The following is an 8,286-nucleotide window of genomic DNA, read 5'->3' on the forward strand; positions in this document are numbered from 1 at the left end:
AAATAAAATTTTATTTGAAACATACATAAAAAGGCAAGAGAAAGCATGACCATTATTAAATGTTAATACATTTTTGAAGTTCCAATTAGCCAAGGCAAAAAGAGAAAGCCGATGAATTAATACTATCTCATAAAAGGAAATGTACCACTTTGCCAGATGACATTTTTCTAAATTTTGATTTCTTAATACAATTGAGCAAAGTATAGCATTTCAATAATATTAGCATCTCCCATGTTCTCTAACACTCTCACATGCATTCAAAATCTGTAAAATGGCAATCATAATAGTAATAGTAACTAATAGAAATTATCATTTTTTTAGTCAAAATAGTTAAATATTGCCAATTTTATATGGGATAATTCCATACCTGATTTATTGTATCTCCTTCCAGAATACCTTTACATCAACATAAGCAAATAAAAATATATGTTCTTTATTTTTTCTTTTCTTGCAAAAATAAAAAGATACCATATTTACTATATTGTGCCTTGCTTTTTAAAAACACTTAACATGTTTTATATATCAGTGGTTTCTCCTTGCCCCTCTGTTTTTAAAAAAATAAGTATATAAGCGTTACATTGTAAGAATGTAATATGAGTCCCAGTTGATGAATTTTTCAAATTGGTGATATTTTTAAGATGACTATGAATATCATCGACCATTGCTATTATAAACAGTGTTTTAATGAATAAGACCAACATTATGGCCTATGCATGCAGATGTATGATTAAGAAACATTCTTAAAAAACAAAGATACATTCTCGGAAATGGAATTGCTGAGTCAAATGGTAAATGTATTTTCACTTTTAATAGTTAAGGCCACAGGGGCAGTTTGTGTTCCTGCCAAGCAATGAATGAGAACGCCATTTCCCTACAGCCTCACCAACATGATATATTGTTAAATGGTTGAAATTTTTGCCAGTGTAATAGGAGGAAAGTAGCATTTATTTGTATTTCAATTACTATGAAAAAACCTTAGCATTTTTTTCATTTAAGAAACAATTTTTCCCATAATGAATCTATTCATCTCTTTTCTCTTTTACTGTTAAGTTGTAGATCTTGTTCTTACTTTATAGAAACTCTCTATATTAGGGAAACCATCACTATACTTACTAATATAGATTGTAATACTTTTCCCAGTTAATCACTTATATTTTGATTTTGCTTATATTTTTGTTTTTTACTGTGTAAAATTTTTAATTTTATAGAAGTGAATTTTTCTACTTATTCATCTTTCTTTAACAACTTCTAGATTTTGAATTATAGTTAGAAAGACATTACTCCAAGTTTATAAAGGATTTTGCTCAAGTTTTCTTCTATTACCTTTATGGGATTTTTAGACACATTTTATTATTTAATCCTTAAGGAATTTATCATATTATAGACTGTAGGATTTGAATCACTATTATTTTTAGGTGGCTCTCTAGCTTTTTCAACAATCACTTATCAAAAAGCCCATCCTGTCCTCAGTTATATAGGTTTATCAGATGCCACCATTATATAGCTCTATCTCTGGATATTTATTTTGTTGAATATTTATTTTTTTCTATTGTCTATCCTTGCACCTATATCTCACTGATTTCATTACAAAGAACTTACTATCTTTTTTAACATCTGGTAAACATTTCTCTTTTTCAGAATTTTCCAAACTATTTTTCTCGCGTACTTTTCCACATAAATTTTACAGTTGCTTTTTTTTTTAAGGGCTTTTTTTTTTTTTTTTTTTTTTTAGTTTAAAAGTATCCTGTTACAAATAATAACAAGTGTTGGAGAGGTTGTGGAGAAAAAGGAACCCTCATATGCTGCTGGTGGGAATGTAAACTGGTACAGTTACTGTGAAAAACAGTATGGAGGATCCTCAAAAAATTAAGAATAAAATTACTATGTGACCCATCAGTCCTTCTTCTGCGTATCTACCCCCCAAAATTAACAACATTTATCCATAAAAATATATGCACCACTATGTTCATTGCAGCATCATTCGCGGTGGCCAAGACATGGAAACAATTGAAGTATCCCTCAATAGATGACTGGATAAAGAAGGTGTAATACATATATACAATGGACTATTACTCCAACGTAAGATGAAATATTGCCATTTTTGACAACATGGATGGATCTTGAGATTATCATGCTAAGTTAAATAAGTCACACAGAAAAAGTTGAGTACTGCATAATTTCACTCATATGTAGGATATAAAACTGAAAGCCACAAGTGAACAAGACAAAGAGAGACTCATGGACATGGACAACAGTTTAGTGGTTACCAGAGGGACGGTGGGAGGGAGAAGGTAAATAAGGGCAAAAGGGGTCAAATATATGGTGATGGAAGGAAATTGAACTTTGAGTGATGTGGTGAACACACAATGCAATATTCGTATGACATTATTGAACTGTACGCTTAAAGCATATAATTTTATTAACATCACCCCAATAAATTTAATTAAAAATTAATCTTATGCAACAATTAAAAAATAAAATAAAGTGACTAATCTATGAGACAAAAAAAAGTATGCTGTTGGTGCTTTTGAGATTATATTACACTTTTAAATTAATTTAAATTCTTGTTATTTTTCTCCTTATAAATTATATCTTTTTTTTGTTGCAGTTGCAAATAGGATTTTTTCTTCTATACATTGCATAACTTATTTCTAGTATATATAAAATCTATCGATTTGTGTATATTATTTTTTTACTCTGTTACCTTATTAAATTCTCTTACTGCTTGTAGTAGTTTTCAAGTTAATTTTATTTTCCAAGTATATAATCATATCATGTGCAGTGATAATTTTATCTCCTCCTTCCCATTTCATAGAAGCAATATATGAATATATTATCATTTTATAAAAATTAAGAACATTAGTATTTTAAAACACAAACAAGAACCTTTCCTAATTTCCCCAAACAACTATCTTTCCCAAATTTAACTACTGTTCATTTAAAGCATATTTCCATAGGTATGTATGTAAAACTACATGTCATTTTGTTTTTCTATTTTTATATTTGGAATGTACTTTACATGCTATTATTTTATATGGTTGTCTTAAAAAGTTTTAAACAATTGCAAACTTAGAAGTCACAAACATAGAACAAGGTACTTGCTTTCTCGAATGATTTGAGAGAGGAAGTTACTGATCCAAACCTCCATAACCCTAAATACTTCGTGTAAAGTTCCTGCATACAGGAATGTTATCCAATTAGAATCGTCAAAAACAGATAATCAACCTCAATCCATTAAAACGTGTAATCTGAGACTTCTTTCTCATGTTGCCAGTTGTCCCAATAATGTTTTTTTTTTTTTATGGCAAAAGGATCCACTTCAGTATCACATGTTGCATTTAGTTTTAATGTCTCTTTAGTCTCCTTGATCTTTCCTTGACTTTCATGACCTTGACAGTTTGGATGTTACTGGCGAAATATTTCATACAATGTCCCTCAATTTGGGTTGGTTTGATTTTTTTTTCATGATTAAATTCAGGTTACACACAGAAATACACTTTGATCATTTAATTAAGTTGCTGTGTGTAGGGCTTTTCCTTTTATAATCATAGAACAACATAGGTGTGAACTGAATGGGTCTACTTACATGTGGATTTTTTTCAATAAATACAGTCGCCTGACTCTTCATATCAAGAGTTCCAATCTGAGCATTCAATCAACCTGGACTTGAAACAGTGTTTTCGCATTCCCAGCCACAGTTTCCTTCCTGCGGGTTGAAGATACTGTTTTCGAACCAGGGTTAGTCCAATATGCAGATGTAGATGTGAAGGGCAGACTGCAGAGTCAAAAATTATACTTCAGGTTTTCTACTATGTGTGGGTTGTGGAGTTGGCTCCCTGCCCACCTCATTGTTCAAAGGTCAATTGTAGTAAGCATTTTGTAAGGAGTTACATTGAAATCATGTAAGTATCCATTCTTCATGAAACTTTTTACTCATTTTTGTGTTTATTTATATCAGTTTGAACATGACTCTCTATGGTTATAATCCATTCCTATCATCTCTTTTGATGGTCAGATTGTCTCTAATTTGGCCAGTGAGGGCTTTATCAAGCTGAGTTGGGTGTCCCTTTGTCTCATCTCCTGATGGTCATTGAATATTTGCTTGCTCTCTGACACAGCAAAATGTTTCAGACTTTTATTTTTTCTGCACATATACATATACATATTTACACATATGCATATAAGATTATATATTTACATGTTTTTCTCTATTCTATGTCCATCTGTATATTGAAAACCACAAGTTCGCATTGATACTTGCATATTAAATACTAAATTACACACATTTAAATGTTCTCTCTTTCATTGTTGTAAACCCCTTTTTTGCTAGTGATAAAACCGTCTTTCATTATCCTTAATGTATTTAGTTATTTGATTAGTTTTCATGAGTGTAATCAATCTTCTATCTCCATCTACCGCCCCCCCTGCCCCCCCACCCCAAGTTCATGTGAGTGTCCTCCTCAGCCCGTTTGGATGCTAAGATCCCACTGTGGGTCACTGCAGTTCCTCCTTTCCCTGGTGTGGGTCCTTATCTTGCTCTGCCTCAATTAATGACTTAAAACTGAGTTGTACAGAAAGGGGAAGGGGAACAAAAAGTAGAGCTAGATATCTTTAAAAAGATTTTTTTATTATAAAATAACTCAAACATCAATTTTGAAATCAAAATCAGTTTTGGTTTCCATTTGCTTATCATTTTTCTTAATGCATGTATTGGAAAACTTTCATTGTGAGTATACATCGTACGTCTACTTTATTCTTTTTAAATTACCTTGATGAATTCTCTAATATGGCTGTACTGCAGCTTATCAATAGAGGAATGGTAAAATATACACCTTATTTCTTGAATTTTCCAGTGTTATAAACAATAGATATAATTTACATATTGCCTCTTCATGTGTATTTTCCTGTGGAATATGGAAAGTAGAATCTCTAGATTGAAGGGTATTATTATTATTATTATTATTATTATTTTCCTTACCATTATTTTATTTTATTTTTTTAAGATTATTTTAAACATTTTATTTTTTTTAATTTTTTATTTTTCCCTCTCCCTCCCCCCCTCCCCCCTCCCCTCTGGTAACCACTAGTCTATTGTTTATATCTATGAGTCTGTTTGTTCGTCCTGTTAATTTGGTGCTTTTAGGTTTATATCCCACATATAACTGATATCATATGATTTTCAACTTTTTCTGCCTGGCTTATTTCACTTAGAATGATTATTTCAAGGTCCATCTATGTTGTCTCAAATGGCAGTATTTCATCTCTTCTTATGGTTGAGTAATATTCCATTGTATATATATACCACAGCTTCTTTCTCCAATCATCTATTGTAGGACACTTCAGTTGCTTCCATGTCCTGGCCACTGTGAATAATGCTGCTATGAACATCGGTGTGCAAATATCTTTTCAGATATGAGTTTTCAAGTCTTTGGGGTAAATACCCTGTAGAGGGATTGCTGGATCATATGATAGATCAATTCTTAGTTTTATGAGGAACCTCCATACTGTTTTCATAGTGGCTGTACCAATTTGCAGTCCCACCAGCAGTGTATGAGGGCTCCTATTTCTCTGCATCCTCTCCAACATTTATTATTACTTGTCCTGTTGATTATAGCTGTTCTAACAGATGTGAGATGGGATCTCATTGTGGTTTTGATTTGCATTTCCTTAATAGATAGTGGTATTGAGCATCTTTTCATATATTTGTTGGCCATTTGTATGTCCTCGAGGAAGAAGTGTCTGTTCAGGTCCTCTGCCCATTTTTTGATTGGATCGTTTGTTTTTTTGTTGTTATTGAATCATATGAGTTTTTTGTATATTTTGGATATTAGGCTCTTATCAAAGGAATTGCTTGTAAATATATTTTCCCATTCGGATGAGTGTCTCTTTATCTTGTTGACAGTTACTTTTGCTGAGCAGAAGTTTTTTAGTTTGATGTAGTCCCATTCATTTATTTTAGCTTTTACTTCCCTTGCTGTTGAGGTCAGATTCATAAAATTCTTCTTAAGACCAAGATCCTGGAGTTTTGTTCCTATGTTTTCTTCTATGCATTTTATTGTTTCAGGTCTTATATTCAGGTCCCTAATCCATTTTGAGTTAATTTTGGTGTGTGGTGATAGACAACAGTCCAGTTTCATTCTTTTGCAGGTGGCTTTCCAGTTTTTCTAGCACCATTTATTGAAGAGGCTTTCCTTTCTCCACTGTATGTTTTTGGCTTTTTTTGTCAAAAATTATTTGGGTTTACTTCTGGATTCTCGATTCTGTTCTGGTCCATGTGTCTGTTTTGCTTCCCAAACCATGCTGTTTTGATTACCGTCACTTTGTAGTATAATTTGAAGTTGGATAGAGTGATGCCTCCAGCCTCATTCTTTTTCCTAAAGATGGCTTTGGCAATTCAGGGTCTTTTGTGCTTCCATACAAATCTGATGATTTTTTGTTCTACTTCTTTAAAAAATGCCGATAGGATTTTGATGGGAATTGCATTAAATCTGTATAATGCTTTAGGTTATATGGTCATTTTAACTATGTTGATTCTTTCAATCTAAGACCACGGATTCCATTTCTTTGTATCTTTGATTTCTTTTAATAGGATCTTCTAGTTTTCATTATATAGGTCCTTCACATGTTTCATTAGATTTATTCCTAAGTATTTTATTCTTTTTGTTTCAATTGCAAAAGGAATTATTTTTTTCCATTTTTTCTGACACTTTGTTATTAGGGTATAGGAATGCTATGGATTTTTGAACACTGATTTTGTATCCAGAAACTTTACTGTATTTGCATATTGTTTCTAGTAGTGTTCTTGTGGAGTCTTTAGGGTTATCTATATAGAGAATCATGTCATCTGCAAATAGTGACAGTTTGACTTCTTTGTTTCTTATTTGGATGCCTTTTATATCTTTCTCTTGCCTGATTGCACTTGCTTGGACCTCCAATGTTATATTGATTAACAGTGGTGATAGTGGACAGACTTGCCTTGTTCCTGATCTTAGAGGGAAGGTTTTTAGTTTTTTGCCATTAAGTATAATGTTGGCTGAGTGATTGTCATATATTGCCTTTATTATATTAAGGCATTTTCCTTTTATGCCGATTTTGTTAAGTGTTTTGATCATAAATCGGTGCTGTATCTTGTCGAAGACTTTTTCTGCATCTATTGATATGATCGTATGATTTTTATTTTTTAATTTGTTTATGTGGTGCATCATATTAATCAATTCGCATATGTTGAACCATCCTTGTGCCCCCGGGATGAAGCCCACTTTATAGTGGCGTATAATCCTTTTAAGATGTTGCCGTATTTAGTTCCCTAGTATCTTATTTAGGATTTTTGCATCTGTGTTCATGAGAGATATTGGTCTGTAGTTTCTTTTTTTGTCTTATCTTTTCCAGGTTTTGATATCAGGGTAATATTGGTCTCATAAAATGACTTGGGAAGATTTGCTTTCTCTTCGATTTTTTGTAAGAGTTTGAGGAGAATAGGTATTAAATCTTTGAATGTTTGGCAGAATTCACTGATGACAGTCATCTGGTCCTGGACTTTTACTTTTTGGTAGGTTTTTGATGATTGTTTCAATTTGATACTGCTGATCAGTCTATTTGGATTTTCTAGTTCTTCTTGATTCAGTCTAGGAAGATTGTATTTTTCTAAGTACTGGTCCATTTCTTCTAAGTTATTAAATTTGGTGTTATATACTTTTTCACAGTATTCTTGTACGATGATCCTTTGTATTTTTGTGATGTCAGTTGTAATTCTCCTTCTTTCATCCCTGATTTTGTATGTGTCCTTTTTCTTTTTTTTCAGTGAGTCTAGCCAGGGGTTTGTCAATTTTATTAACCTTCTTAAAGAACAAGCTCTTTGTTGCATTTATTTTTTCTATTATTTTTGTTTGTTTGTTTGTTTTCAATTTCATTTATTTCTGCTCTAATTTTGATGATTTCTTTCCTTCTGCTGACTTTAGGCTTCATTTGTTCTTCTTTTTCGAGTTTTTTAAGACGAAGCATTAAGTTGTTTATTTGGGCTCGTTCTTGTTTTTGGAGATAGGCCTGTAATGATATGAACTTTCCTCTTATGACCGCTTTTGCCATTCTCCAAAGTTTTGATATGTTGTACTATCATTATCATTTGTTTCTATGTATCTCTTGACCTCTCTTTTTATTTCTTCTCTGACCCAGTTATTCTTCAGTAGTATGTTGTTTAATCTCCATGTATATGTGGTTCTTCTTGATGTCTTTTACAGTTGATCTCTTGTTTCAAATCATTATGATCAGAGAATACAGTTGGTATGA

Source organism: Pteropus medius, unplaced genomic scaffold (genome assembly GCF_902729225.1).
Source record: "Pteropus medius unplaced genomic scaffold, Ma_sr-lr_union100, whole genome shotgun sequence".
NCBI classification, from domain to species: domain Eukaryota; kingdom Metazoa; phylum Chordata; class Mammalia; order Chiroptera; family Pteropodidae; genus Pteropus; species Pteropus medius.